A 15,773-nucleotide genomic window follows, 5' to 3' on the forward strand; every position below is an offset into this window, starting at 1 on the left:
AAAATTTTCAATTTTTCATAAAAAAAAAAATTAATTCAGCTTTTTCAACTTTTTCAAAACAACATCTCACTTTGCTTGGTTTTGGTTTTCAAAAAACAATTTTCCGAAAATTTTGCTTTTTTATGTTTTTTTGTTTTCACTATATTTTTTTAATATTTTAAGCAATTTTTAATTTTTAGACACATCTAACATAAATATACTTAAAAAGTATAATATTTGTGAAAAAAAATCTTTAAAAAATTTACTAAATATCAAAAATATAAAATAAAATAAAATAAAAACCTAAAATTCAGTATATTTTTCGTATTTTTGTGTATTTATTAATTTTTTAAAATATTGTTTCACAAATATTTTATTATTTAGATACATCTAAGTAAGGTGTATCTAAAAGGGTAAAAAAATGCTTAAAACTTCAAAAATATTCACTAAAAAAAAAATATAAAAAACAAAAAACTCAATTTCTAGAAAACTGAACTCAGAAAAGTGAAGCAAAACACACTGATTAGTGTTTTTTTTTTTTTGACATATTTTTTTTTTTTATAGTTTTTTCAATTTGAAAGTTGATGTTTTAAAGTTTTGAAAATCAAAATAAATCTCAAATCATCATGCTCCTTTATAGATAATCATAAACGATGAACAATCATTATTTAAAGAGTAATTTCGACTATTAAATTTAATACGACTACAAGGTCTAAAAAATCTTAGTTAGGATGGAGTATAAGTTCATAAATTAGGATTTGTGTGGAAATGTTTCTAAAAAAAATTACAATTTTAATTATTAATATTTATAAAAAAATTCACTAATTTATTATTATTTTTACAAAATTACACTAATTTGATATTTCTCCTACAAAATTTCATAGAGAAAGTTTTTCTAACCTTGTTACTGTGGGGACATATTTTTGTGGATGACAACACGTGGCCAAGGTGGCACCGAAGTGCCAGCCGAGGTGCCACGTGTCTAGGTTATAGTGCCAAGGTGATTTCGGCTAGGTCAAGGTTATCTACAAAGATATCGGAATCCGAGATGAACGGATAAGCTAAAAAATTCCTATAATGGAGGAGGACCTCAGCCTAGATAAGGATAAAACTCTTAGAGAGTTTATCTTTATCCATTGTAGAGTCCAAGATAAGCATTGAGCTAGAGTCCAAGAGAAGCTAGGCTTCTACAGAGATCAGGTTAATTCAGGCTATAAAAGTAGGGCACCCTCGTGGGTCTAAGCTATGCTTTTTGTATCCTGGCTAATGAGTTAAGCACTATTTGTTATCTTTGAGAGATAACTGAGTACTGACTTGATCGTCGGAGTGCCCTCCGGGTGGACGAACCACCACTGGACGACATCCCTACTGGAAGTGGTAAACACATTGACCCTAACGTAGAGGAGGATAACTGCAACGAAGAACCTCGGGATAAGAATCTTGGAGAGAAAGACGTCGGCTAGGAGGGAGACGTACCAAAGAAGGTAGACCGAGGCGAGTACTATAACGAGAACGACCTACAGGTATGAAAAGATAGATGCCTAAAGAGCGACGACGAGATGAAGGGAATGGCGAACAAATTGGCAGACTTGCAATCGGTTGTCAGTTTCATGATGCAGAATAACGTCATGCAGCCACTATTTCCATTACAAGACACGACGATTTCGGCGGCCAAGAACGATGCCTAGAAAGGGGGACAAAAAATAGTTCCTGCAGTCCCTCGGCATGACAGGACAAAGGAACATTCTCACCGGCCTCCACGGGAGGTTAGGCAGGGAGAGTCGATGAAAGGAGAGTCTCAGAAGACACATCGTACCAAAGACGCCTACACCAAAGAACATCGTCATGTTCAAAGGAAAGAGCTTTGTTTCGACACGACTAATGGAGGGAGGTCCAAGAGGACTTATAACGACACCGAAAGTAGCGCGCCAAAAAGGCTACAATCCGTTGGTAGCCGAGCTCCTAAGCAGACCAAGGAGGATTTGCGGGATTACCTCTAGAGGAAGCGACTAGATGCCAAAGTGACCTCTCCGGTCAAGCCGAGAACACCGTTTTGGTAGAATTGAACGAATTTGAGGCTCCGAAAAGGTTCCACATGCCGAGATTCTAGATATACAATGGTAAGTCTAACCTTAACTTTCATGTCGGCTTGTACCTAAACTCAATGGCACTATGCATCGGGAACAAGGCGTTGCACTGCAAGGTGTTCCCCTTATCCTTTGAGGAAATCACATCAGACTGGTTTCACAAGTTGCTGAAAGGAACTGTGAAAAACTAGAAAAGCCTGGCCGAGATGTTCGTGACCAGGTTTGTGACAAACAAACTACAGCCATTGAGGGTGGACTCCCTGATGACTTTGAGAATTAGCGAGGATGAAAGTCTCAAGGCTTATGCCAAGAGGTATTATGAGGTATTTAATTGAATACCAGGGTGCAACCAAGAGGTGGCGGTCGTATCCTTTAAGAACGGCCTGAACAATGACTGTCTACTTTGAAAATCACTGGCAAAGACACTGCCAAAAAGTATGGAGGAACTCATGGCCAGGATTGAGAAGTATGCAAGAGCCGAGGAAGACAAGCCAGGGACAAAGGCATCAAAACAAGAGAAGAGAAACGTCTCGCCGAAACAAGGCCGAGGTAATACTGGATACAACAAGCAAAAGACAGGACTGCAGGTTGCACAGGTAGTCACTACCGTATTGTGAATTCTGGTTTACAAAGTCTTGGAAAGAATCCGGAATCAGCCCTCTTATAGAGCACCAGAGAAGATTCCTGGCAAATTTATGGGAAGAAGTCTGAGGAAGCGCTGCACCTACCACAATGAGGATGGGCATCTGACTCAGGGGTGCAGAGCCCTAAAAGCACATCTGGAAGACCTGATAAGATAAGGTCATTTAAGGGACTTAGTAGATGAGGTCAGGACAAGGGAAGAACAAGCGAGATTGCCTCAGGCACCAGCAGCACCACCTCTGCCAGCACTACAACTGCAAGCAGGCGACCCTCGAATGATCAATGTGATTCACTCGAAGGTCAATGAGAACGAGATACGTGGGGAAACTCAGAAGGTAAAACACTTACAGCATGTGCATTAGGTCCGACAAAAAATACCTAGGGCAGACGAGTACCAGGGACCAATGGTGTCCTTTACTGAAGATGATCTAGACATGGTGCAGCATTCACACAACTATGCCCTGGTAATATCCTTAAAGATTGGAGAGTGCCAGGTAAAGCGCATTCTAATTGACCAGGGTAGCTCTTGTGACATCATGTGTGTCAAATGTTACAAGGAACTTGGCCTTCACCAAGATGATCTAGAGCAGTCCAATGGTCTGATGGTTGGGTTCAACTAAACACTGACGTGGCCCCTGAGAGCAATAAGTTTAGAGGTGCAAGCTGGCACCAAGAAGGTAAACATAGAGTTCATAACAATTGACACCCCTTCCCCTTACAATGTTATCCTGGGAAGGCCATGGCTGCATGCAATGGGGTTATTCCTTCAACACTGCACCAGCTGTTGCGGTTCCCAACAAAGCATGGAATTGAGGAGGTCAGAGGGGATCAGGTGTAGGCGAAGAATTACTCCATGGCAGCAATAAAATCCACCTGCAACATACGAGAAGCAGAAACAGTAGAGATTGAGGACGAGGACATGGAGGTCCTGGAGGACGTCGGCAAAGAACCAGCCGAGAAGAGTGAGGAAGCCCTAAAAAAGATCCTAGTCCAACAAGGGAACGAAAAGCATTTCTTCCTTCTTGGCCCAGGCTTGGCTGAGGAAGAGAAAAGGGAGTTAGAGGCATTCTTACAAGCAAACATTGAGGTGTTTGCCTGGATACCATACGAGATGCCTGGCATTGACCCCGAGGTAACTTGCCATAGAATGAATGTAGACAGGTCGGCTAAACCTGTCATTCAACGGGCTAGAAGGCTGACCTTGATGCATGTCGAGGCAGTAGAAGAGGAAATGGACAAACTGCTGGAGGTCAGAGCCATTCGAGAGGTAAACTACCCAACTTGGCTATCTAACACTGTGGTGGTGAAAAAGAAGAATGAGAAGTGGAGGGTCTGTGTGGACTTCACTAGCCTCAATAAGGCTTGTCCCAAAGATAGTTTCCCACTCTCCAAGATTGATAAATTGGTAGATGCCACTTCAGGACATGGAAGGATGAGCTTCCTGGACGCTTACAGGGGGTACCATCAGATAGTCATGTACCCCCCTGATGAGGAGAAAACTGCATTTATCACCCTAAAAAGGCTGTATTGCTACAGAGTAATGCTTTTCGGGTTGAAAAATGTAGGAGCAACTTACTAGACATTAGTGACTAAGATGTTCAGACATTTGATAGGCAAAACAGTGAAGGTATACATTGATGACACGGTCATGAAGACCAAAGAGCCTGAGGATCATCTGGTCAACCTGAAAGCAATTTTTGATATCCTGAGGATATTTCGACTCCGACTCAATGCGTCGAAGTGCGCATTTGGAGTTGGGTCAGGAAAGTTTCTGGGATACTTGGTTACTAGAAGGGGTATTAAGGCGAGCCTAGATCAGATCAAGGCCATCTTGGACTTGAAGAGCCCAACATCGGCAAAACAAGTGCAAATGTTGACTAGAAGAGCTACAGCCCTGAATAGGTTTATAAGCAGAAATTCTGACAAATGCAAACCATTTTTTAGTTTAGTGAAGAAGGCCACAGATTTCTTATGGACAGAAGAGTGCGAAGTCGCCTTGGCCGACTTGAAAAAAAATCTAACCACAGCTCCAGTACTCTCAACTTTAATACCTGGAGAGGAACTGTTCTTGTACTTGTGGTCTCAGAGCATGCAATAACTGCAGTGGTAATCAGAGAAGAGAAGTAAGAACAGAGGGCAGTTTACTATGTGAGTAAAACCCTAGTAGGCGCAGAGACCAGATACTTACCCTTGGAGAAACTGGCATTGGCCTTAGTAATAGCTTCCAAAAAGCAGAACCATTACTTTTAAGTCCACAAAATTGTAGTATTAACTGAGCATCCATTGAAGTCCCTGTTGTAGGAAGGAGATCTGACTGGCAGGATAGCCAGATGGGCAGTGGTGTTGGGCCAATATGACCTGGAATTCAGACCCAGAACAGCGATCAAAGGCCAGGTTTTGGCCGATTTCGTGGCCAAGTTCACGCCAAGCGCCATCCTACATCAAGCTCCGTTGAGTCGTGGTTTAGGATGTCCAGGTGAACGAGAAGAAACCCGGCTGGAGATAGCAGAACAGAAGAAAGAAGAGAAACTTAAGCCCTGCGATATTTACATCGGCGACTCCTTCCGCCTATTTGTTGGTAGGAGTTCAAATCGTCAGGGAGCAGGGGCAGGAGTAGTACTAGTATCGCCAGATAGGCAGATGCTAGAACAATCTATTTATTTGGGGTTTAAGGCCTTAAACAACGAAGCAGAATATGAAGCACTGATCGCATGATTGAAGTTGGCAGCAACAATGGAAGCCGATAAGGTGGTGGTCTTCTGTGACTCCCAGCTTATCGTCAACCAAGCAACAAGCGAATGCGTAGCCCGATATGAAAGAATGATGGCCTATGTAAAGGAGGTTGTCAGACTGATAGACTTATTCCAAGATTGTTGACTACAACAAGTTAGTCGAGATGACAATAACCATGCTGATGCCTTGGCTAACCTGGCTAGTGCAATAAAATCAAGAGAGGCAAGGATAATAATGGTTGACTATTTGTCAGGCCCAAGTTGAAGAAGACATCTCTACCAGACTGAAGTCGGCGAGGTTCAGTCTGACAGCAGAAAGACATCTCTACAAAAGGTCTTTTCCTGGTCCCCTTTTGAGATGTGCATCCTTCATAAGTTGAAGACTTCCTGTATGAAATACACGAAGGAGTATGTGGAAGCCACACTGAGGGAACGTCACTTGCTCATAGGACCATTACTCAGGGGTACTGGTGGCCCTATATGCAGAAAGATGCTGAAGCTTTTGTCAAAAAGTGTGAGAAGTGTCAGAGGTTTGCACCTTTGATACATCAACCAGCGGCAAATTTAAACCCAGTGTCCCGCCCTTGGCCATTTTCCCAGTGGGGCATAGATCTGGTTGGACAACTACCTCAAGCGATTGGACAGAGAAAATTCCTACTGGTAACAACAGATTACTTCACCAAGTGGGTAGAAGCAGAACCCCTTGCAAAAATTCGAGATATTGATGTGAAGAACTTCATATAGAAGAACATTATCACCAGGTTTGGGGTCCCAAGGGCAATAATAGCAGATAATAGTATACAGTTTGATAGTAAGCTAATTAAGAGCTTCCGTGCAAAACACAAAATCAAAAACTACTATTCCACTCCAAGCTTCCCCCAAAGCAATGGTCAGGCAGAAGCATCCAACAAAACTATCTTGAATGTCATTAAGAAGTGGCTGGAAGCAGCAAAGGGAAAGTGGGTGGATGAGTTGCCCAATGTGCTTTGGGCATATCAGACTACGCCGAGAAGATCTACTGGAGAATCTCCATTTGCTATGGCCTATGGCACTAAAGCAGTTATCCCACTAGAAGTCAGCATCCCAGGGATCAAAACCCAGGGAGTAAAGAATGGGACTAATGAGGCATTCCTGGCCTGAGATTTGGACTTGTTAGAAAAAAGAAGGGAGAGAGCAGCAATTCGGTTGGGGGCATACCAACAGCAACTTGCTAAGGCTTACAATAAGAAGATTAACCCAAGAGAGTTTCAAATTGGGGTCCTCGTCCTGAGAAAGGTCGTCGGCAACAAGAAGGATCCCAAAGAGGGCAAGCTTGGCCCAAATTGGGAGGGACCTTATAGAATCATATCGGTAATTGGCAATGGTGCATATCGGCTTGAGGACAGTGATGGCAAAGAGTTGCCAAGACCCTGGAATACTTACAATTTGAAGTTTTTCTATCATCATATTTTTTTTTATGTTGTACTTTTATTAGCCGAGGTATTAATAAAGTTTTAGTTTGGTGAATTTGAAAATTTGTGTGATTGGACTAACCAGTCCTTTGGCGATGTTTTTGATTGAAACATGACGAATAACTTAGATTTATTATATGGTAGAGTTGAATTATACTTGCATATAATAGAGTTGAACTAAGTTGGCAATGTTTCTGATTGAAACATGACGAATAACTTAGACTTATTATATGGCAGAGTTGAATTATACTTACATATAATAAAGTTGAACTAAGTTGACGATGTTTTTGATTGAAACATGATGAATAACTTAGACTTATTATATGGCAGAGTTAAATTATACTTACATATAATAGAGTTGAACTAAGTTGGCGATGTTTCTGATTGAAACATGACGAATAACTTAGACTCATTATATGGCAGAGGTAAAATTATACTTGCATATAATGGAGTTGAACTAAGTTGGATTAAACTAGATCTGCCATATCAAAGTCAGATTGGAACTAAGTACATTTGAGTAAGATTAACAGAGGAACCAAGGTTGAGAACCTCAACTATTCTTTGTTTGAATCTAACTTCGGTAACAAGATCATAGGCACAAGCTTAAATATGAACATAAGTGAAACTTAAGTTCACATTAGGGGGCAGAGAACTGGAGAATAAAGTTCAGAGTACCTTGGAGTTGTTGAAACTTTTTTAAAGTTAAGCCAAGGTAAATATTGAAAGACATACCCAACATACATTCTACCGAGGTAATCGTGTTGCCAAATAATATAGAAAACAGAAGTCTTGAAAAGTGAGGGTGAAGTGGCAAGTTTAAACCAACACTTGTGAAAATATTTTTACAATGTTTTTAAGTGTTAAGCCAAAACCGAAATAAAAAATTACGAAGTTATGTCCAAGGTATTATACTCTGAAGAGGTTATACAAATAGAGGTATATTTTGAAGACACGCAAAATTATTCTAAGTATGGAATGGTAAACATACATAGAAAAAAGAAGGCATACATTCAAACATTTGGAGGAAAATATAGAGACATGCATGCAGAAAAGAAAGTTGATCAGATACAAAAAAAGGCGTATTGGCTTGCAGAAGGATTACTTGTTCACTGTTACAAAGTGAGACGTATCGACCAAATATGAAACAGAAATATTGTTCAGGCAAGACAAAATACAAAGATAGAAAGAGAAAGAATACAAGGAAAAACATAAATATTCTAAATGCTGAGATTGGCTTCATCGGCTGGTGGTGTTACACTCTTGTCGGCCTCTACCTCGGCATCAATCTCACGCAGTGTGTCATCTAGGCTCTTACTGGCAGTCTCGACTTCGGCTTCAGAAGTGGTCTTTTGGACCTCGTCCTCCTCATCTTGAGTCAAGTCCAGGACTTGCTCATTCAGAGTTGGGGACTTGGCCACAGCAGAACCTTCGGTGTCGGCTTCCACTTTGGCCTCTTCGTCTTCTTTTTCTCCTTCTTTCCCCTCAGTCTTAGCCGCAGATTAGCTTGAAGCAGAGGGGAATGGCAAAGCAAGTCGAAATTCATCTCTGAGGGAAAAGTCCTTGGGGACAGCCAATTCTTTCCGAGCACCCATCCAACTAAGGGTGTAACCCTTGTTGCATGCCTGTCTGACTTGTTTCTTGTACTCCTCGCGGACATCGGCTGCCCCTTCAGCGTAGGCCTTCTCCTCCACTGCTTTGATTTCGGCGTCTTTTGTGGCCAAGTCATTTCGGAGCTCTGCTTGGGCTTCGGCAGTTTTTATTTCGGCCTCTTTTATTTTAACTTTGAGGACTTCAGCAACAGCCTCTGCAGCACCGGCCTTTTCCTCGGCTTGGTCTTGGGTTTGTTTAGCTACATTGGCCTGATCTATCAGGACTTTCATTTTGTCCTTGGCGTTGTTTAAGGACTTAAGCAAGCCAGTGGCCTCCTTGGCAACTCCTTTTTCATGTCCTCAGCCTATATCGCAAAGGAGTGGACGCGCTGGATCGCCTAGAAAAAACAGAATGAACAAAGTTAGTAAACTTTATTAGTATGGAAACAAAGAATGGAGAGTACAAACTGTTAGGAATTTACTAATACAGAATGCTGCACTATCAGAGCAAAATTTTCATATTTGCTGACCTCGGCCATACAGTTGAGGTCATTAGGAAGAAGCAACGCAGTGGAGAGGGCAATGCCGACCTCAATATCAAAAGCGCTATTGCCGGCTCTAACAGGCTTGTCCTCAATCGTGACAGAGGGGGCCCAGGGGTCATCAGGTTTAAGAGAACCTGAGATGGTTGTAAAGTCCGACCTCGACTTTTTTGACTTAGTGGATTCGGAGGGGTCAGCCTCAGAGGGCTTCTTCTCGGCGGCAAAGGGCTTTTCTCAACCTCGACTAGCTTAGATATAGGGAAAGTGTCCTCAGAGTTGATTTGAGTCACTGTTGCCTTGGCTTTGGCCTTCTTCTCCCTTTTTGGCTTCGCCTTTGGTTGGGATTGGGATGGTAAAGATTGGACTGTGACAACATTGAGGATGTTGGCTAGAAGGTCTTCGGCGACGGCCTTGGTACACCCCATCTCGTTAGTGGTGACGACAACAGTGACTTTTGTGCCAAAGTGGATTGCTGGGAAAGTAGTAGGGGATTTGGCCGGATCGAAAGCTGACGCCTCAATACTTCGGCGTTTTCGACTACAAGTTCTGCCTGCGGGGGCGAGCAGTAGAGCTTGACGACGACGTTGACACTAGGGTGGAGGAATTAGTTGTGGAGCAGATGTCGATGGCTGCTCTGCTGGGTTAAAGGTTGAGGCCTGATCAGGCCTTGGCGATGAAGTGGCAGAGGGAGTTGTTACTGAAGGTGGAGACTTTCTTTTCTTGGGGACGTCGGGCAAGGTGGATTTGTAGGTTGGAATGTAGTTAAGCAGCAGAGGGGCCTTACACTGATTAACAGGCAAGCCCAGCATCTTCTTGAAGTCTTGACTGGGGAAGAATGTCTTACGAAAGTCTTTGGATGGCTGAGGAAGAGCTGCAAGTGCAAAAAACCGACATTAGAACATATAAAAGGAACAAAGTAATAAAGACTTGAAAACCAGTAAAGTGACACTTGGTTCTTACCATTACCCTCTTTAAAGACTGATCGGCTCAAGGGGTAGAGGTGGAGGTCATCATCTGGTGAGAACTTCCAGTTGCCCAAGACAATGAAATAATCATCTCCAGCACCTTTGTTAGAGTCTGGGAGGTTGGTAATAAGTTTGTACTCGGTCAACCTTGGCTTGAGGTAATAGATGTAGCCTTTTTCTGATTTAAGGCCACACATGGTATAGTAGTATCGGATGTCCGCTAGTGTTATCCTAGCATTTTCTCGGCTAGCTAGGGAAATTATATTGTTATTAACTCTGTAGGAGTTAATGGCTAGCTGCATTGGGTTAAGTTTGTAATAGTGAAGGACTTGGCAAAAAAGGATGTCGAGAGGGAACCTAAGTCTGCACTCGATGAGAGCAAGTACTGGGAAGGGCATGAGGTTGTTATTGGGCATAATGGAATCCTCCTCCCCAGCCAACCTGAGTTAGACATCGACAGGGATGGAGAACTCTCTCCTAAAATACTCAAGCTTCTCTGGGATGTCCACCCTCCACTTAAACATACCCATGATGTCGGCAAGAGGGGTAAGGTGAGAGAATTCAGCAGAAAAAGGTTTGTGTGGGTTTCAAGAACCTCGGCTAAACCCAAAACAAAAACTAGGGCAAGGGTTTTTCAAGATCAATGGGAGTTTTTTTCAATTTTCCTAAAAAAGTGATTTCTATACCAAGACTCAAGCCTAAATCTAAATAGAATCAGAAAATTGAAGGCAAGAATCTAGAAAATGCAATAAGGAAACAAAACAAAGAGTGTGATTCAGACTCACGAAAGAAACAAAAATTCACGAACATTGTACGAAGTGTGTGCAGATGTACAAAGCCAAGTATAGTGGCAAAATAAACAAGTGTGTGAGTGGTGTGTGTATATGTATACCCAGAAAGAGATTGGGCAGAAGCAAAATCATGAAACAAAGATACACGAATAATGGAATTCAACATACAAGCAAATATTCAAGAACAGGTTCGCAATGGCTACAATTGAATACAATAAAATTTTGAAATGAATTGAAGACTGAAAATGGGGGAGAACAGAGACTCACCAAAGAAGATGGCGCTAATATAAAACTCGCCGGAGTCAGACGGCGTGAGTAGTCAATGCCAGATGATGGTTGGAGCAAGTTGCAGAAGCTTCAAAGTACGAAAATGGAGGATTTGAGAGAAAGGTTTTTTAGAAAGAGGAAGCTTGAGAGAAATCAGAAAACGTGAAGTGAAAAGACGAGGAGAAAGGGAAGTGTTTTTGTTAAAACATGAAAAGGCAGCAAAATTACATTGAATATGCTTTGGACGACGTGCCTATCAGCTAGCACGCAGAAGCGACGCAACTTGATGGCGTGTGTCAGGTTCGATTCAATAAGAAATAGACACGTAGCAGAAACGGTTGAGAAATCGTGCGTGGCAGCTCATGCACAGATAGAACTCTTGGAGTTCTTGATTTAATGAAGCAAGAGCCTCGGCTAAAGGGACAATCCCGGTTAAAGAACATTAAAAACTTGGTTCTTGGTTTTTGGGCATTGGTAAAACAGACTACAAGTCTTATGGAGCCGACATATTATGACCTCGGTAATGAAGATAACGTAAGTCTTAGTCGACATGCTATATGAACAAACGATTTAGGTTCCATCACCTCAGGATGCCGAGGTAATAGAACCTAGAAGGCAGTTGTGGGGACATATTTTTGTGGATGACAACACGTGGCCAAGGTGGCACCGAAGTGCCAGCTGAGGTGCCACGTGTCTAGGTCATGGTCGAGGTTATCTGTGAAGATACCAAAATCTGAGATGAACGGATAAGCTAAAAGAATCCTATAATGGGGGAGGACCTCAGCTTGGATAAAGATAAAGTTCTTAGGGATTTTATCTTTATCCATTGGAGAGTCTAAGATGAGCATTAAGCCAGAGTCCAAGAGAAAGTAGGCTTCTACAAAGATCAAGTTAATGCTAGCTATAAAAGTATGGCACCCTCGTGGGTCTAGGGTACGCTTTTTGTATCCTGGTTAATGAGTTAAGCACTGTTTGCTATCTTTGAGAGATAATTGAGTACTGATTTGATCATCGGAGTGCCCCCGAGTGGACGAACCACCGCCGGAGTCTTATATTTCTGTGACAGGTTGTTCGAGCGTAATCTATTCTGCCAGTGTTCTCCAGCTGAGTACCTATTTGGCAGTGTGGTCAGAAATCAACACCCGCAATTTGGCACCGTCTGTGAGAAAGAAAGGAGAATATATGGCCATCAAAAGAAAGCTATCTGTAATGAACATGCGCAGAGCTAATACACAAAAAAATAAAAACAGGACAATTGGTCATCCTAAAAGAGTGAAGCTGACCTCAATAAGTCAGGCCTGCATAGGATATTTAACATGACCTTTAAGCATTGAATCAACTATGTTATTCTACAATGTAGCCTCATTAGACAAAGACCTTTATTATTGTAATAACCGTGTCCTGTACTATGTTAATTAATCATGATTATGTTTGTAAATAAGTGCTTAATTTGAATTTGGGTGTTAATTGCATGATTATATGTGATTTTGGCTTTGTATCTGTTCATCGTAAGAAAATCTGTTAGAATTTGTGCTTTGAACTGAAAATTGAAGGCCTTATCGGCAGAAACCGAAATTGACTATGCCATTGTGATTAGCATAATTTTTAGAACCTACGGTGAAATTTAATACAAAACTGATTCGGAACGAATTAATTAGTTTAAATCGAATTAATTAAGCACTATTGATTAGTTCTAATTAAGTATGATTAAGAAAAGCCTATATAAATGAGCCATACATGCTTAAGTTCATTTTTTTGAGCCCAAATCAGGTTCTACACTCTAGAGAGAGAGGGTGAACCGAATTTAGAGAGAGAAAGGAGCTATTCTTGAAGGTATTGCAAGAGAATTCAAGAAACTAAGAGGATTAGCTCAAGAATTGGCTATAATTGGAAGAATTGAAGCTCCTAGGTGAGTAATCAACCCTTAATTCATGAGTTTGAGTTTGTAACTATATGAATTCAAAGAGAATATGTGGCCAAAAGCAAGAATTGAGTGGTAATTGATGAATTTGGAGTCAATGAATGCATACATGTAAGAAATTGCTATGAATTTGCATATTTGAGCATAAAGTGTATAATCCATGTTGAACTTTGATTGAAGTTCATGCTTTTGATCATCTCTTCACCATATAAGTTGAGAATAGAGGTTATATCCCACATGCAAGAGCAATTCATAGTGGTGTGAGTTTTGAATGCATGAATTTAATGTATTGGAAATAAGTTTGGAATAATTTGGGTTTCCATGTGATTGATTCATAAGATTTGAGCTTCATAATGTAGTAAATTGGTGTTTGTATCATGTTAGTAGTTGCATATGAGAGTTATGGGTAATAAAATGCAAGCTATGTTAATTTGAATGCAAGTTTGAAGCTTAAACTGGTTGTTGAAAATTACAGAATTCGGCATGTCCGCTCGAGCGGAGAAAGCGCCGCTCGAGCGTGAAATGTTAGTTCCTAGAACTTTTGCAGACTTTGATGTCTGCTCGAGCGGGGAGAGTTACGCTCAAGCGTAAGTCACATGTGTTGACTCTCAGCTCGAGCGTCCGAAGTCGCGCTCGAGCATAAAAATAAGGCAACCAGTACTTTTGCAGACAAAATGGGTCCGCTCGAGCGGCTAAAGCGACGTTCGAGCAGGGAGCCCTATTTCTGAAACTTTGAAAGGATGTTTTGTGCTTCATTTTCCGTTCTCTTTCATTTCTAAGCACTCTTAGGCATGCATTGAGCATTATGAATGAATGTAGAAGATAAGAAAAAGGCCTAAGCGGAATATGTGAATTAAGAATGGATTGAATCGTTTGTGACCCATATGTGTTATGTAATGTGTAGGGTCGAGCTCAAGGGCAAATCCATCAGCAGAACACTGTGAGTAATATCTTAGTAAAGATATTTTTAAGTATGTTACTTTCCAAATGCTACTTCTGTATAAGCTTCATGGATTTGTTGATTTGAAATGTGAATGAGTATTCTATATGCCCAATTCCGTATAAGACCGTTTGATACGTTTGATATATCTGAATTCGGCCAAAGGTCGTTTGACATGAATGATTGGGCCAAAGGGCGTTGGACATGAATGATTAGGCCAAAGGCCATTGGACATGAATGATTGGGCCAAAGGCCGTTGGACATGAACGATTGGGCCAAAGGCTGTTGGACATGAACGATTGGGCCAAAGGCTGTTGGACATGAACGATTGGGTCAAAGGCCGTCGGATATAAATGATTGGGCCAAAGGCTGTTAGACATGAATGCAAAGATGGGCCAAAGGCCATTTTGAATGTCATTTGATATGTTTGAATACCGTGATGGGCCAAAGGCCATTTGAATGAAAAGGATCATGATCATGAATATGAAATACACATGGATATGAATATAAAGAGAATGGGCCCGAGGCCGTTTGATACGCCTGATATATTTGAATTGGGCCCGAGGCCGTTTGATATGTTTGGATTGGACCAAAGGTCGTTTTGAATAAAGAGTTGGTTAGACCAAAGGTCGTTTCATATAGATGGACCCGAGGTCATGTTGTCTTATATAAGAATTGGACCTGAGGTCGTTTTGCATATGGATATGATGTGTTGGATCCAAGGTCATTTTGCTTTGTTGAGATTTGTAAATCTAGTATGAATGAGAATAGTGGTTCAAATGTGTACATTATAAGTATGATTCATTTATGAACGAACCTCATTCATTAACCTCTTTATTTTGATATTATTCACTGGGCGTTAGCTCACTCTTATTTATATGTATATCGGTGAGCAAAGGGACGTTCAACCCCAGCCTTAGTGGAATTTAAGAAAGGAACCCGAGTTTTGTGAAGTCAGCCCAGGTGCCTCACGCAAGAGGCTTTGTTTATAATCTTTTGTATTTCTTTTGCTATTTCTATTGGTCATGATAGACTGATTATGGGTATAAAGCTTTTGGTTTAGCTGGCTATGTGTTTGAATGATCCTAGGTATACACGATGTTAACTACTGGTATGTGGTGTGAGTTATTATTAAGTATATGTGAAATGTTTTGATATGCCATGTAAATATAGTTTACTGGACAAAATTTTTAAGTTTGCTTCCGCATCTGGCCCCATATTATTAATTATTAATTGATATCAAGTTTGAGGCCGTAGGTAATCTCATGATTACTGGCTGGTTATGACCTTAATCTATAGGGGCGGGTTTGGGTAATGACAATTATGTACAAGTTTTTCAAAAACTAGAAAGCATTGCAACAATAATGTCCTACAAAACAAAGCTATAATAACAAAATTGCTACTCAAATGGACAATTTTATGGGATAATACATGAGCAATAATTTGAGTGGAGGAATGAGACCTGTGTCAACAAAATTCTTCATATTCATCAAGTTACGGACACGTGGGTCATGGAAAACTAGAATTCCCTCCAAGATAATTACATCAGATGCATTTACCTGACAAAGAACGTTGAATTGTAATTCAACGAAGTTAAAGGAAAATTCATAAATCATCAAAACAACATTGTCAATATAAAAAACACAACATTCTCTCTCTCTCTCTCTCCCTCTTTGAGACACTCGGGGCAGACCAAATATTTTTGATCCAGACAATAATTACACTGATCCTTTTGTAGATAATGAAGATGACTCCTATTTCAGACCAAGAGCTTCTCCTAACATGGAAAAAATTTTCAAACTCAGGCCTTTGAAAGTGATCTGAAGTTTTGGCTGTTGATAGCATGCATTTTTCTTTAACTAGTGTG

The sequence above is a fragment of the Camellia sinensis genome, chromosome 6 (assembly GCF_055761805.1).
Source record: "Camellia sinensis isolate YWXY chromosome 6, ASM5576180v1, whole genome shotgun sequence".
Lineage (NCBI taxonomy): Eukaryota > Viridiplantae > Streptophyta > Magnoliopsida > Ericales > Theaceae > Camellia > Camellia sinensis.